The sequence below is a fragment of the Peromyscus maniculatus genome, chromosome 9, assembly GCF_049852395.1.
Source record: "Peromyscus maniculatus bairdii isolate BWxNUB_F1_BW_parent chromosome 9, HU_Pman_BW_mat_3.1, whole genome shotgun sequence".
Taxonomy (NCBI): Eukaryota; Metazoa; Chordata; class Mammalia; order Rodentia; family Cricetidae; genus Peromyscus; species Peromyscus maniculatus.
In genome coordinates this window covers 51537068-51552889 of record NC_134860.1, presented here as the reverse complement: position 1 = coordinate 51552889, position 15822 = coordinate 51537068, and the positions used below count along the sequence as shown (strand labels likewise).

At 41.7% G+C, this 15822-nt stretch overlaps 1 protein-coding gene and 1 long non-coding RNA gene across 2 annotated transcripts in view; both read right to left on the bottom strand.

The window, feature by feature from the left end:
* LOC102917268 (M1-specific T cell receptor alpha chain-like) overlaps positions 1-15822 on the bottom strand; it is a 775359-nt gene that overhangs the window by 259419 nt on the left and 500118 nt on the right. The window lies entirely within an intron of this gene.
* Positions 851-14983, bottom strand: LOC121832287 (uncharacterized). Its single transcript, XR_013042387.1, has 3 exons — positions 14945-14983; positions 9522-9738; positions 851-1265 (listed from the first exon to the last, which is right to left on the bottom strand). It is a non-coding gene; the product is annotated as an uncharacterized LOC121832287 (long non-coding RNA).

The window sequence follows — 15822 nt, the reverse complement described above, 5'->3', positions numbered from 1 at the left end:
AGACAGTGGTCATGGATCTGTGAAAAGGCTACTGACAAAATCTTTATACTTGGGAGTCCGGGAAGGAGGTGAGCTTGGCCAAGCTGTGACCCACGGTGGAGGGTCATTCTTTAGGGGCTGTGTTAGCGGTTGTCTAGCATCTCCTCTCAGACTGTAAGAAAGGCTGAATGTCAGTAAGAAAGAAGGGGAGGTCCAGCTGTTGGCTCTGGGTGTGGCACAACCTCCTTCAATGGCTCCTATCGCCTGTATTCTCAAATGATTCAGGCAGTGGTAGGGAAGGTCTCAAAAGAGAGAGATAATGAGGTCCCTGCATATTTGGCAGTTAGTTTTTCTAACATTAATTGGAAAATTAAAGCGACAAAAGAGAGTTTGTATCTCAGGGTTGTAGGTAGGGCAGACGTAGTGATTTCACTCACCAGTGTGTGTTGGGGCTTTTCAAGTAATCTGTTTATTATCTTTGAAAGTCCTACAAAAATCTCCCCAAACATTGTGGCCAACAGATGCCTATATCACACGATTGACTTGACTTCTGCATTCTGTGTTTTATGGAGGAGCACCAGGCAAAGAGCCGCTCATAGAGTATTCTCATAAATTATGAAATCCTTTTCTTCCACTGGCAAGTGTTCCACGTTACATTCGCATATAAAGGGAGCAACGACTCCATATTTCATAGGAATTATTTGTGAAGCCGCATCAAAGGTGAAGTCACTTTGTGATGGAAGGCTGATGAACGCTGAATGTGAAGCCATTGAGAATAAGACTGTAGTTTCAGGAAAAACATGTTCAGGATTTTCCTTCTTAAATTTACTTTCCATTTCAGGAAATAAATGTTAAACACTATCTTCCCCCCACCCCCAGCCCACACTTGTTTCAGGCTTTTCCTAGCTGAAATATGCAAAGATAGAGTTAAGCCATACAACCAGGGAGTTTTAAGGAAGCCTGGAGTGCCAGATGCAGGTTTGGGTATAGACCAGCAACGCCAGGAGAGCACTGTGTGCTCATGGCACAGAGGTAGGTGGCAGCGTGGGTGTGCTGGAGTCCCGAGAAGTGCAGGTGCTGGCACTGGCTTTTTTGGCATCAAGTGAGGCTGTTGTCCTCTGCCCCTCTTCACTGCTCCATTCCACAGCAACACAAACAGAAACTCCAGGGTTTTCCCCAGCTCTCACCCAGGACAGTCTGTCTGCAGCAGCGCTTGGATAATTGCAGCAGATAGTACTGTTTCTTCCTGACCAGGTGCTTAGGAAGTGTCGTCTCTTCACTTAACCCTGTGCAAAGAGAACATTCCAGAAGGACAGGGTCACTGGTTCACTCCATCACCCAGTTCTTCCTCAAGGAACCCCGTGAGGCAACCTAAACCTTGTTGCTACTCAGTGCACATCATACAGATAATTCTTCTTCCCTCACAGCTCCCTTAACAATGAGCAGTTAACTCACAGTCTAGCTGAAGCCACAGAATCACTGCTAATGGTGTCTCCATCTTTCCTTTTCCCTGCGCCAGCTCACTGAACACTCAGGTTTAGGAGCCCTACAAGCTGGCCAGGGCTCTCCAAATACAATAGTTCTTTCTTTTGCAATTCACAAAGGAAGGGGAGGTGAAGAGGAGAGGAGAAAACAGGAAAGGAGAGGGAGAGGGGGAGGGAGAGGGAGAGGGAGGGGGGGAGGGAGAGGGAGAGGGGGAGGGGGAGGGAGAGGGGGAGGGGGAGGGGGAGGGAGAGGGAGGGGGAGAGAGGGAGAGGGAGAGGGAAGAGAGTTGTGAATGCAAACAGCGCCCTCTTCAGGACACTTAGATTACTGAGACAGAGGTGTTCACATTTTTTTTTTTTTTTTTTTTTTTTTTCTGAGTCAGGGTTTCTCTGTGTAGCTTTGCGCCTTTCCTGGATCTCGCTCTGTAGACCAGGCTGGCCTCGAACTCACAAAGATCCGCCTGCCTCTGCCTCCTGAGTGCTGGGATTAAAGGTGTGCGCCACCACCGTTTTTTCTTAGAAAATTTTTTAGCATCTTACTGATTCCATAAGGATTTTCCCCAAGGTGCATCAATTGAATAAACTTAAACAAATAAGAGAAACACACTGACTGATACATTTGAAAAGTGTTTTCTGGGCTTTAAGCATCTGGGGTGTAAGTCTTGCAAGTACATCCATTTCTCCATTTCTTTCTTTGTATCAGCTTCCTCCACTTGAACTGGATGCTGCCACAAGGCAGTGGACACGATTGCAAACATTTCCTGGCTGGGGTTTATCTCACAGTATAATTACCAAAAAAAAAAAAAAAAAACAAACAAACAAAAAAAAAAACCAAAAACAAACAAACAAAAAAAACACTCAAGCTTCCTCGCCCTAGTTTTAAATTTTAAAATTCTGGGATAAAGCATCGATTACCTCCATCCGAGTGCAGCTCATCACATCCATATCACATTCTTAGAATTTATCCTTTCTTCAAATCAGAACTTGAATCCTTCAGTCATGCTCCGCTGAGTTGCAAGTGTTGACTTGAAAAAAAAAAAAAGCTGTCCACCCTCTGGACTGTTGTGCGAATGGCATGGAAGGGCGTTTCTTGAAGACTTCCTTAAACACAAGTGGTGGCTTCCGATGAACTGGGTTATTTATGAGTCACATTGCCCTTCTGTAGGAAGTGTAACTTCTGTGCCATGTTGACTGCTAGAGTCAGCTTCTTCACTTTCTCAACTTTCACACAGGGATGTGGGAGAAAGTGCAGAGTAAGATGATAACCACCGATATGTGTTTAGCTCCACTGCAGACTAAGCATTATGTCAAATGAATGCAGAGTCACATTGTGTCATCACAGCATCTGACTTTGCAGGAGAGGAGCTGGGCCATCAGAGTCACGCACATGCTTAAGATCACACAGCTAGTTGGTAGTGACAGACTGGATTCTCTTTCTACCCACTTGCTGGGCTGACACCCACTGGCATGTTTTCCTGTGTGTATCTAGCAATGTTTGTTAGGATTTGGAGCACATGGGGAATAGGCAGAATTTTTCTATCATGTTAGATAATTTTCTACATATAATTTTTCTACATTTTAAATCCTAAACTCAGTTCTCTACTGTCTCAGGCAAGGTCCCACAGAAATACCATTTCCTACTTGAACTCTATAACAGATAAGATAGAACTAATTTTCCCTTTTAAAACCACTTGCAAAAATGAAAGACATTAGCAGAAATCAAAGGCATCACAGTCAAAATCACCTACTATACACGCATCAAATATCAGGTAAGTAAGAATGGAAAATAATATTCATTAATTTCACATGATCTAATCTTGATCTTGATGAAGTTGTAAGGTGGTTATAAAGTTTAACATTACACATAGACCGAAAGGCGACAGTGCAGGGCAGCACAGCATTGGTTTATAATTTTTAGGAGCAGCTATGAGTATTCACAAAAGAAGGGATTATAAAAGGCTGTAGCAGCTCAGTGTGGTTTCTCTGGATGAACTGAACATGAAGAATATATAACAGGAGGGTTGAGAAGGAGTTAAAGGTTATTTTAGAAGGCACAGGGAGACACAAGAGAGAGAGAGTGAAATGCTTTGGAGAAAGTCTGAAGAATGAGGGACCAGAAAACATAGGATGGAAAATCACCTGTTGGAATCAGGATGGATCAGCAAGCTGAGGCATTGATTCTGGAGGACACTCAAAGTCAGGCAGAGTCACATTTGTGAGGAGTCAGGAGCTGCTGTGGGATATGGAACAGTGCACTGTCTTAGTTCCTTTTCTTGTTGCTGGGACACAACACTCTGACAAAAGCTACTTAAAGGAGGAAGGGCTTATTGTGGCTCATTGTTCAAGCACAAAAATCCATCATGGCTGGAAGCCAGAGTGGCAAGAACTTGAAGCAGCTGGTCATACCACACCCACAACCAGGAAGCAGAGAATATGAATGCATGCTGCTCCTCAGCTCCCATTTTTCATGTGTGCAGTCCGGGATCCCAGCCAGGCAACGGTACAACTCACAGTGATTAAATCTCCCCACTTCAATGAACACAATGAATCCCACTTAGGCCCATCTCCCAAGTGATTCTAGATTCTGCCAAGTTGGCAACACAAACCATCATATGCACCTATGTGTATGAGTGTGTCTATCTGTGTGGGGGTATTTGCACATACAAATGGGGGCCTGGGGGAGGTCAGATTCCCTGGAGGTGAAGTTATAGGCAGCTGTGAACAGCCAACCTGAGTTCTGGGAACTGACCTGGGGTCCTCTGCAAGAGCAGCAAGTACTCTTGACTGTCGAGCCCTCTCTCAGCCCCACTATAAAGATATATCAAAAGAAAGTGTGTAAGTAGTACAGAGGGCTGCTGGGAATTGGGGTGAGGGACGGAAAAGGTCCACAAAGAGATTTCGCTAACGGAGAGTAGCTATCAGGGGTCGTCAAAGGACAAGTAGGAATTGGTACCTGGCTGTGAACTCTAACAGGAGTGTGGCATTGTTTACAGGAAAGTTGGAAAGTTTGCAAGTATTTGCATATGCAAGGTGTTTTAAAATAGAGCCGGTGGATGGTGAGGCATTAAGTGAAATTGCCCTGGTGAGAGTTGGAGGTAGAAGACAGAATCACAAACAGAAAGTGAGAACACAGAGAAACTCAGCAAACTGTTAGCTATTCTTACACACCCCTTGTTCAGACACTTTGCAGTAAGAGTGTGCTTTTCTCAGTCGGTCTGGGAACAGAGTTTCTTTGTGTAGCTGTCCTGGCTGTCCTTAAACTCTGTAGACCAGGCTGGCCTCAAATTCAGAGACCCACCCACCTCTGCCTCCCAAGTGCTGGGATTAAAGGCCTGTGCCACCATGCCCAAATCTACTTCCTGAATCTTAATGAGCTTCTGGCCAAGATGGATTGCTTTATCTCAGAGGAAACCGCTATGCTGCGTGAGCTCTTTAGATATTGCTGTGTCAGAGACAGACCTGACTGCTGATGTCACAGAGCACGATGTCTTTAGAGAAGGTGACATTAACTTTCAGTGTTTTCCACTGAGTGTAGCGGGTATTGTTAGAGGAGATATACAGGTACTGAGAGAGGTTTAACAGGCAGGGCCAGTAGGGCCTCACTGAAGAAGCAACATTTAAGCTGAAACTAGCATACATTTGGTTCTGATATCAGTGAGATCTGGCGGGAAATTAATGGCGGCTTGTATAATTTGAGGGAACACGCCATCAGTTGTAAACACATGAAATATAAGTAAGGTAGAGACTATAATGCACCCGGGATGAGCATCATTCCAGACATTGAATGAGAGAGGAGAGGTTATCAGAACTGGAAATAGACCGTCTGGAAAAGCCTCTTCAAGAATTAGCTGAGTTGGTACTTAGAAGTCAATGCCAGCCTATGTTAGTCCCAAGGAAGAAGCTGGGGAAAGAGTTACCCTGACCTTCTACTTTTTCCTTCTGAGCTCCGTAGCATCTCCTCTTGAATAGAACCCAGAAGGCAAGAGGATTCATTGATGTATTCTCTACAGATTGGTGGCCTGGGGGCCAAGCACAGGGGGAAGGTAGGGAAAAGGACTTGGAAGGTCACTTGGGAGACAGCAGGTGCACACTTCAGTACAGGTGATGGGGATGAGGTCAGAGAAGCAAGCCAGATGTGGTCTGAGCAAGGAAGGCTTTGTGAGCCTTGGTAATGATTTTGGATTTACATCAACTTGATCTAAAAACTTAAGAGTTTTCTACTTTTATTAACTTTGTTCTCTGAAGATTGCAGACATGCACATAACACATTCTGGTTCCCCTCACTCCACCCTCTCATAGTCGCCTCCCATCCCCATAACCACTTCTTCACCCCAAGCCCCATTTCTATTTATTTGACTTTTTGTTTTACGACTTAAGTGAATGAAAAAAGACATAAAAGGAGGAGGACCTGACCACGCCTAAAGTTTGGAGAAGGTTTTTATCGTAGATACAAGGGAGAAAGCAGGCAGAGGGAGGAGTCCACGCTCAACATGGCTGCAGACTAAACCAGACCACGAGGGGAGAAAGAGGGAGGGAGAGCAAGGGGGGCCACTGACCAAGAGGAGGTCCAGGCCAAAAGGCCAAGAGTTCAAAAGAGCCGCATAGCCAAAATGGCGGAGTTATATAAGGATCAGGCTGTAGCAAGAGAAGCAGAAGCCCAGCCCCTGGGAGGGAGAGGTTTAGGGTAGGGTAAGGGGTGGGGTGAGAAGTGCTGGGAGGAGCCACAGGTACCGAGTGATTCTGGGAGAGCTGGGAGGAGCCACAGGTACCGAGTAATTCTGGAAGAACTAGCCAGTGAACGCTTTGACATGTTACTAGGCACCTCTGCTAGCCATTTGTCCTTGGTTCCGGAGAGCGAACACTAGTGAGTTTAGTCATCTGCACCTCACACTTGTACTGTTAGTAGTAACTCTGACTAGAGGATGAACATTGTAAGTTTACTTTGATATCCTGGCTACGAGAACCTGCCTTTCCCACTTCAGGGCCACTGGAGCTCCCTTGTCCAAGGAAAACGTCTCAGAGGGGATGAGGATTTCCTTCACTGGAGTGGTCCACTGGAGGAGGGCTGACTTAGGGTTTCTATTGCTTTGATGAAACACCATGACAAAAAAGCAAGTAGAGGAGGAGAGGGTTTATTTGGCTTACACTTCCATATCACTGTTCATCATCGAAGGAAGTCAGGACAAGAACTCAAATAGGGCAGGAACTTGGAGGCAGGAGGTGATGCAGAGGCCATGGAGAGGAGCTGCTTACTGGCTTGCTCCCCATAGCTTGGTCTGCCTGTTTTCTTATATAACCCAGGACCATCAGTCCAGGGATGGCACTACCCACAATAGAGTGGCCCTCCCCCATCAATCACTAATTAAGAAAATGCCCTACAGGCTTGCCTGCAGCCCGATCTTATGGGAGCATTTTCTTAATTAAGGTCCCTTCCTCTCAGATGACTTTAACTTACGTCAAGTTGACATAAAGCACAAGGACCCAAGGACCCAAAGGAGATGTACTGATGAGCTCACTTTGAGTGCCTTCAGCTTGCAGTGCTGCTGGGTCTGTGCTGGAGGGCTCTTTCTCACTGGAGGCGCACACTTATCAGAGCAGTTCAGCGGTAATTGAGAGTGGGGGATCAATAGGATTCTCCAGAACCTACATGTAACCTTGAAAAAGAGTTAGGAACCCCAGAACTCAAGACATTGGTAGAGAAGGTGCTGTAGCCTTCAATGGAGAGAGGAAGTAGGAGTTGATGGAAAGGAAGAGGGGAGGAGGACACCCCCATAACTATTTAATTGACAACTGAATCCTCTAGTATCCCCTAAGTAGTCAGAGCAGGCTTTTGTATCTAGGATACAAGGATGCATTTAGTAAGGTCATTTCAAGTAAGAAGCAAGTCCGTGCTGACGTGTTTAGGCTCTTGTCATACCCTCAGAGATATGAGACCCTTCCACAAAAATATAGAATAGAATTTGCTTTATGAAGACTTTTTTGCTTGCAGGTGGTGTTTCTATGAAGATGCTATTCAAAGCCAGAATGTGCCAGATGGCTATGAAGAGAGGTCTAACATACTTCACAGAATTTGAAACTCTTGACATAAATTAATCAACTTTTCTTTCCTTCATGGCCAAATTCAGACTATTAAAAAGTAATTAAGAATGTTCTGAAGCATATACTTCATTAGAGTTCTTCTAACAGAATATTTGAATGTTAGGATGATAAAATTAAATAAATAACGGCCAGCTACCTTTCTGTCCAAATCAGTTGGATATGGAATAAAGATTTCATAGCTTAAGTATAAGAAATTGATCATCCAAATTGATGATAGAATACCCCTCAATGTGGCATTTTTACCATATTAGATATCAAATTAGGCATATTATTTCTAAAGGTAATACATCTCACAGAAATTGGGAGTGAGGCTGTGTCCAAGTTTTATTAAAGTCCTTTCTGAGAAAACCAGCAATAAATAATACTGATTCCACAAGGGCTTACAGGAAAAGCATGTAAATGAGTTGACTGCAAATTAAGATATTGTTTGTGTCCATGAGGTAGTTTGAATGAAGAGGCCCCTATATGCTCATTACATATTTGCATGCTTGGTCCCTAGTTGGAACTGTTTGGGGAGGATTAGAGAGGGTGTGGACTTATTGGAGGAGGTATGTCACTGGGGGGTAGGCTTTGAGGTCTAAAATACCCATACCAGGTCCATTCTTGCTTTCTCTGTCCTCTACTTGCTGAGGAGATGTGAGCTCTCAGCTGTTGTTCCAATGCCATGCCTGCCTGCTTGCCGCCATGCTCCCTGCCATGATGGTCATGGACTCACCCACGGAAAGCAAGCCCCTGATTGAATGCTTTTTTTTTTTTTTTTTGTGAGTTGCCTTGATCATGATCCCAGCAATCAAACAGCAACTAAGACAGTCCACATTACAATCTGGGATTAACTATTCTTTCTGTTTTGTAGGTTAGCTTCCAGCTCACAGAAATGCAAAGCCGTTGAACTTTTCCCTCAGTAACAGATTGCGAAGTAAACGAGCTTCGACAAGCAAGTGCATTTCCCAGGAGTGTCAGACTAAGGCTCAGTTGAAAATGCTCTCCCGTGCTCCCCCTGCCCTGCCCACAAAGCTAGCTACATTGTCTCCTTTCTTTCTTCCCACATTCCATAACTTTTTCTTTCACGGTGCTATTAATAAATGACCATGTCATTTCACACTGCCCTTTCTAAGGAGAGATGCGTGTTCAGATGCCTTTGTATCATGCAAGACTCAGTCTTCCATAGTTCTGAAACTCATCAGCAGCTCTCTGTCCAAGTCAGAGTCAGAATGCCGAGGGGGGCTTCAGGAAATTTATTACGTTTATTGAAACAAGCTTTCTTTCTTTCTTTCTTTCTTTCTTTCTTTCTTTCTTTCTTTCTTTCTTTCTTTCTTTCTTTCTTTCTTTCCTTCCTTCCTTCCTTCCTTCCTTCCTTCCTTCCTTCCTTCCTTCCTTCCTTCCTTCCTTCCTTCTTTCTTTCTTTCTTTCTTTCTTTCTTTCTTTCTTTCTTTCTTTCTTTTTTCTTTTGTTAAATCTCCCGTTAATCTTTCTCAAACATCACTTCATGGAGACTGGCTGAGAATTTATTGGTAATGCTTAGTGTAGTCAAACAGTGGTCCAGAGCTCATCTATTTCAAGGGAATGTGGTTTCAGGCCTTGTACTTTCCTATGCAACCTCCCTTCAAAACGGCCTAAGAGCTTGATTATGGTTTTCATTTCCCCGCCCTTGTTTCCCGGCTGCCTTTGTCCAGTTTGTACAAAAGGATAACTTACAACAGTGCCTTCTGCTTGAAGGATTCAGGGAGGCCACTCTTCTCTCCACCCACCAGAAACCATGGTATACCAGCAAAAGACCAGTAAGATAAAAAAAAAACAAGACAAAACTAACAAAAACCTCAAGCAAGCAAGCAAGCAAGCAAGCAAACAAACAACAGACAAACAAAAACAAATAAAGCAAATGAGACGAAAAGTATACAACAAAAAATAACCATTGAGTTCATTTTGTGTGTGCTGTCTACTGCTGGGCATGGAACATACCTTTAAATGTGGATAATATGCACAACGAGACTTCATTGGGGGAAACAAATTCTTCTTTTGCAGGGGATGTCAATTGCAGATAGCTTCTTGTTTAGGGGTGGGAGTTCTCGCCTACTTCTCCCTCTCAGCACTTGGACCCTGTCTGGCTTGGAACTGTGTAGGCCGTCTGTATGATGACGGTCTCTGTGTGTTCACATATGCATCAGTCTTGTGGTATCTGGAAGACACAATTACCTTGAAGTCATCTGTCCCCTGTGGCTCTTACTATATTTCTGCCTCCATTTCTGTATAGTTGTCTGAGTCCTGAGGGGAGGGGTTTGATTAAGATATCCCATTTAAGACTGAGTGTTCCCAAATCTCTCACTCTCTGCACATTGCCCATTTGTGGGCCTCTGTGTTAGCCCATCTACTGCATGAAGAAGCTTCTTTGATGACGGCTAAGCAAAGCATTGATAGATGGGTATAGTAGAACACCATTAGGAAAGTCATTGCTATGTCCCTTTAGCAGAACAGTAGTATCTGGTGTTCCCCTAGCCCAGGGCCTAGCTAGTCTCAGGTTCTTGGGTACTCTAGCATTGTCAAGTAGGACTTCCATCTCATGGAGTGGGTCTTAAATCCAATCAGAGAGTGGTTGTTTACCCCACAATGTTTGTGTCACCGGCATACCTTGCAGGCAGGTCATCATTGTATATGGCAGGCTTTGTAACTGGGTTGGCGGTTACAGTTACCTTTATCCTCATGACACCTTTGAGTACCATGAACACTAGTCAGGGGTGAAGGCTTTGTTAGGCACCAGTTTGACTTCTCCATGTTCTAAGAGAAATGTACACAGTGTTTTCAGAAATAGGTCCTCGTCATCAGTTTGTGTAGGGCCAACAATAGTCTTGGCAATAGCCTGAGTTGTTTATGGATTTCCAAGGGGCTTTTGCCCAGTACTCAACTAGATATAACCATTTTTGACACTAGAAATTTCACTTGGTGGCAAAAGACATTTAGTTGGGGCATTGTCTCTTCCACTATTTGGTTACTCCATTTAGATTTCTTTCATATATGTATATATTAAAAAAAACTTATTCAGTAGTAGGTTTCCACATGATTCCTCAAATGACCCTTAATGTTAGTTGTCCCTCCACATATTTCATCTCTTAATCCTTTCTTGCATCCCTCTCTCCACTTAGTCTTCCTACTCCAGTCTCTCCCCTGTCTCTCCATAACTCTATGTTCTACTATCCTTACTTGGGGATCCTCCCCTCTCCCCTAGTCCCTTACTTAATACCTAGTGTCTGTGGTTGTATGTATTATACATAAACATTGAAGGCTTAAAAGATAATATCCACATATAAGAAAAAACATGCATTATTTCATTATTCTTTTTTTTTAACAGCTGAATAATATTCCACTGTGTAAATACACTTTATTATCTACTCATCCATTGATGGACAGCTAGGATGTTTCCAGTTTCTGGCTATTGTGATAGAACGCAATAAATATGGATGAGCAAGTGTCTCTATAGTAGGATGAAGAGCTGTATAGCTGGATACTGGAGTAGATCTGTTCACAGCTTCCTGAAGAACTGACACACCACTTTCCATAGTTTCTGTACAAATTGGCACTGTCATTGGCAATGAATAAGTGGTACCCTTCCCCCACATCCTCACCAGCAAGAGCTGTCATTAGTTTCATTGACCTTGTCCATCCTGACAGGTGTAAAATGAAATCTCAGAGTAGTTTTGATTTGCATTTTCCTGATGACTAAGGATGTTGAACATTTCTTTAAGTGTTTCTCAGTCATTTATGTTTCATCTCTTGAAAAATCTGTTTAGTTCTGCACCTGATTTTAAAAATTGGGTTGTTTTCTAAGTGTCCAGGTTTTTTTTTTGTCTTTATGTATTTATATACCAACCCTGTTTTGGATGTATAATTTGGAAAGATCTTATCCCATTCTGTAGCCTGCCACTTTTCTTGAGTGATGGTGTCGTTTGCCATACACAAATCTTTCAGCTTCATGAATTCCCATTTATTAGTTGTTGGTCTTAGTGCCTGTGCTATTGGTGTCCTTTTCAGAAAGTTCTTTTCTGTGCCAATGAGTTTGAGTCTATTCCCTGCATACACCTCGATCACATTTAGGATATCCGCTGTTACACTGAGGTCCTTTGTCCATTTGGAGTTGAGTTTTGTGCAGGGTTATATATATGGATTTAATTCTTTTACATGCAGCTATTCATTTGCCCAGCGCCACTTGTTGAAGATTCTGTGTTCTCCAGTGTGTTTTATTTATTTATTTATTTGTCAAAAATCAGGTGTCCATGGCCATGTGGATTCATATCTGGGTCTTAAATTTGATTCCATTGATCAACATGTCTGCTTTCAGGTGTGCTGTTAAGTTACCAACATGAGACCTCTCCAGTTTGTTATGTAGGCACCTAGGCTGTGAACTTGCCTCTTAGAATTGTCTTGATTGTGTCCCATAGGTTTGTTGTGTTTTCATTTTCATTAATTTCTAAAAAGTTCAACATTTCCTTCTTGATTTATGTCTTGACCTGTTTTTCATTCAGTAGGGAGCTGTTCGGTTTCCACGAGTTCATAAAATTTCTGCTGTTGTTGATAACCAGCTTGGATCCATGATGGTTAGATAGGATGCAGGATATTACTTCAATTTTCTTGTATTTGTTGAGACTTGCTTTGTGTTCAAGTATGTGCTCAACTTTAGAGAAAATTTCATGAGCTGCTAAGAGGCAAGTATATTCTTTTGTGTTTGTGTTCTATAAATGTCTGCTAGACCTATTTGATTTATGGCATTATTTAACTCTAATATTTCTCTGTTTAGTTTTTGTATGGGTGACCTGTCTATTGATGATAGTGGGATATTGAAGTCATCCATTATCATTGTGTGAGGGTCAATATGTGATTTTATCTGTAATGTTTCTTTTATGAACATGGGTGCTCTTGTGTTTAGTGCATTAATGTTAAGAATTGTAATATCTTTTGGTTGGATTTTTTTCTTTGATGAATATGTGGTGTCCTTTCCTATCTTTTCTGATTAGGTTTGAAGTATATTTTGTCAGATATTAAAGTGGCTATACTGGCTTGCTTCTTGGGTCCGTTTGCTTAAAATATTGTTTTTCCATCCTCTTACCTTAAGATGATGGAAATGCATGTTTTCTGGATGCAGCAGAAGGCTGGGTCCTATTTTCTAATGCAATCTGTTAGTCTATGTCTTTTTATTTGATTTACTGTTCTGGTAGTATTTATTCCTTGTGTTTTCTTAGTTGTGGTTAATATCTTCAACATGAAGTTTTCATTCTAGTGCCTTCTGTAAAGCTGGATTGGTAAACAAATACTGCTTAAATTTAGTTTTTATTGTGGAATGGTTTTCTTTCTCTGTCTGTTGTGATTAATAGTTTTGTTGGGTCTAGAAGTTTGACTTGGCATCTGTGGTCTCTTTTAGTTTATAAAACATCCAATCTGGCCCTTCTGGCTTTCAGAGTCTCCATTAAGAAGTCAGATGTTTGTCGACATTCTGATGTCCATAGGCGTGTAAATTTACATCTGCGTCTTTTATTAGATTCCATTGATTCACCTGTCTGCTACTATGCCGTACTATGTGGTTTTTATTACTATAGCTCTGTAGTAGAGCTTGAAATCAGGAATGGTGACACTTCTGAAAGTTCTTTTATTATACAGGATTATTTTAGCTACCCTGGATTTTTTGTTTTTCCATATGATGTTGAGTATTATTCTTTCAAGGTCTGAAAAGAATTGTGTTGGGATTTTAATGGGGGTTGCACTGAACTTGTAGATTGTTTTTGGTAAAATGGCCATTTCTACCATGTTAATCCTACCAATCCATGAGAATAAGAGATCTTTCCATCTTTTGATATCTTCTTTAATTTCTTTCTTCAAAAACTTGAAATTCTTGTCATACACATCTTTCACTTGCTTGGTTAGAATTACCCCACGATATTTCATTTTATTTAAGGCTATTGTAAAGGGTGTGGATTCCCTGATTTCTTTCTCAGCCCATTTTATCATTTTCCAAAGAAGCCAAAATTATACATTGGGAAAAAGAAAGCATCGTCAACAAGTGTTGCTGGTCTAACTGGATATCAGCATGTAGAAGAATGCAAATAGATCCATATCCCCCACCCTGCACAAAACTCAAGTCCAAGTGAATCAAAGACCTCAATATAAATTCAGGTACAGTGAACTTGGTAGAAGAGAAGGTGGGAAATAATCTCAAATGCATTGGCACAGGAGACAACTTCCTGAACAGAATACCAATAGCACAGGCATTAAGACAGACAATTAATAAATGGGACCTCATCAAATTGAAAAGCCTCTCTTTGTAACACAAACGACACCATCAAAGGGACAAAACAACAGCCTACAGAATGGGAGGAGATCTTCACCAACTCCACATCCGACAGACGACTGATCTCTAAAATATATAAAGAACTCAATAAACTAGATATCAACAAACCAAATAATCCAATTAAAAAATGGGGTATAGATCTAAACAGAGAAGTCTCAATAGAAGAATCTCAAATGGCTGAGAAACACTTGAGATGCTCAATTTTCTTAGCCATCAGAGATATGCAAATCAAAACAAAGCTGAGATTCCATTTACACCTGTCAAAATGGCTAAGATAAAAAACACAAGCAACAGCTCATGTGGGAGAGGATGTGGAGCAAGGGGAACATTTCTCCATTGCTGGTGGGAGTGCAAACCTTTACAGCCACTTTGGAAATCAGTGTTGTGGTTTCTCAGAAAACTGGGAATCAACCTACCACAAGATCTAGCTATACCACTCTTGGGCATATACCCAAAGGATGCTCAATCATACCACAAGGACACTTGCTCAACTACATTCATAGCAGCTTTATTTGTAATAGCCAGAACCTGGAAACAACCTAGATGCCCCTCAACCAAAGAATGGATAAAGAAAATGTGGTACCTTTACACAGTGGAGTACTACTTAGCTGTCAAAAACAATGGCATGAAATTCACAGGCAAATGGATGGAACTAGACAAAAATCACCCTGAGTGAGGTAACCCAGATCCAGAAACACACATGGCATGTACCCACTCATAAGTGGATATTAGGAGTTAAGTATACGATGGCCGATCTACAGTCCACAGCCCTAGAGAGGCTGGGGATAACAAGGAGGGCCCTGAGAGGGATGCATGGATTTTCCTGGAAAGGGGAAATGGGGGATATCTCCTGGGTGAATGGGGGTTGGGGAAGGGGAGATGGAGGAATGGGAACTTGAGGGAGTGGATTGGGAGGGCTGGGTGTTGGAGGCAGGATGAAGGGGGAGAATAATGAAAGAGATGTCTTTCATTCCTACTTGATTTTGTTCATAATATTTCTCACAGAACAGGAAGCAAACTATAACACCCGAATTTTCCTCAGTATCCCTACCATGTTTCTTCCTGACTTGGTTCTTCATCTAGAACTTCTGTTACCATAGCAACTTTTCTTCTGATTTCTGTCTGTTACTGTTCTAAATTCTGACTTGTTATCTTATATTTTGTGACCTGTCTTAAAGTTTCAATGTATGCTCAACTTTTTTTTTTTCTTTTTTCTTTTTGGTGTGTGTATGTGATAATCCAGTGGTTATGCTGTAAGTGAAAAGAAATACTTGTTTTAGCCTTACTTGCTGGCTAGTTTTCTTCCCGTTTACCTTTATCACCCTTTGTTTTTTAGAATCATCCAAATAGCTGTTAATTGTGGTGAGAATTTGTGAGTTTATTAAATAACAATTTTACGCACTTACAACAAAAATGACCAAGGCCATTTCTAAATAGTTTATGTGTCATAGAATGATTCTGTCCTGATTTCTCCATATTTACTCCTGTGAACAATTTTGGTGACTTATATCTAGAATGTAATGCTAGGTTTATTTTAGCAAATTTTGCCAAACTGTCTCTTCATTTGTTCTTGAGTTTAAGTTAAAATACACAATTTAATAAGGCACAAGATAAAGAAAGAAGAAAACCCAAACAAACCAGAATTAAGAAAAAGTGAAAACACAAGAAATGCATACACAAAGAAACACATACACAATAAAATCTCATAAAACACAAAACTGTAAAAGACTAGTAATACACACACACACACACACACACACACACACACACACACACACACACACAAAAAGCCCAAACAAAGCAATATGAGACAAAAAAAATTTGTAGAAACACCAGTGAGTTTATTTTGTGTTGGTCATCTACTGCTGGATATGGGACCTGCCCCTAAGTGTGGTTAAAATAACCATTGAGACTTCATTGGAGAAAACA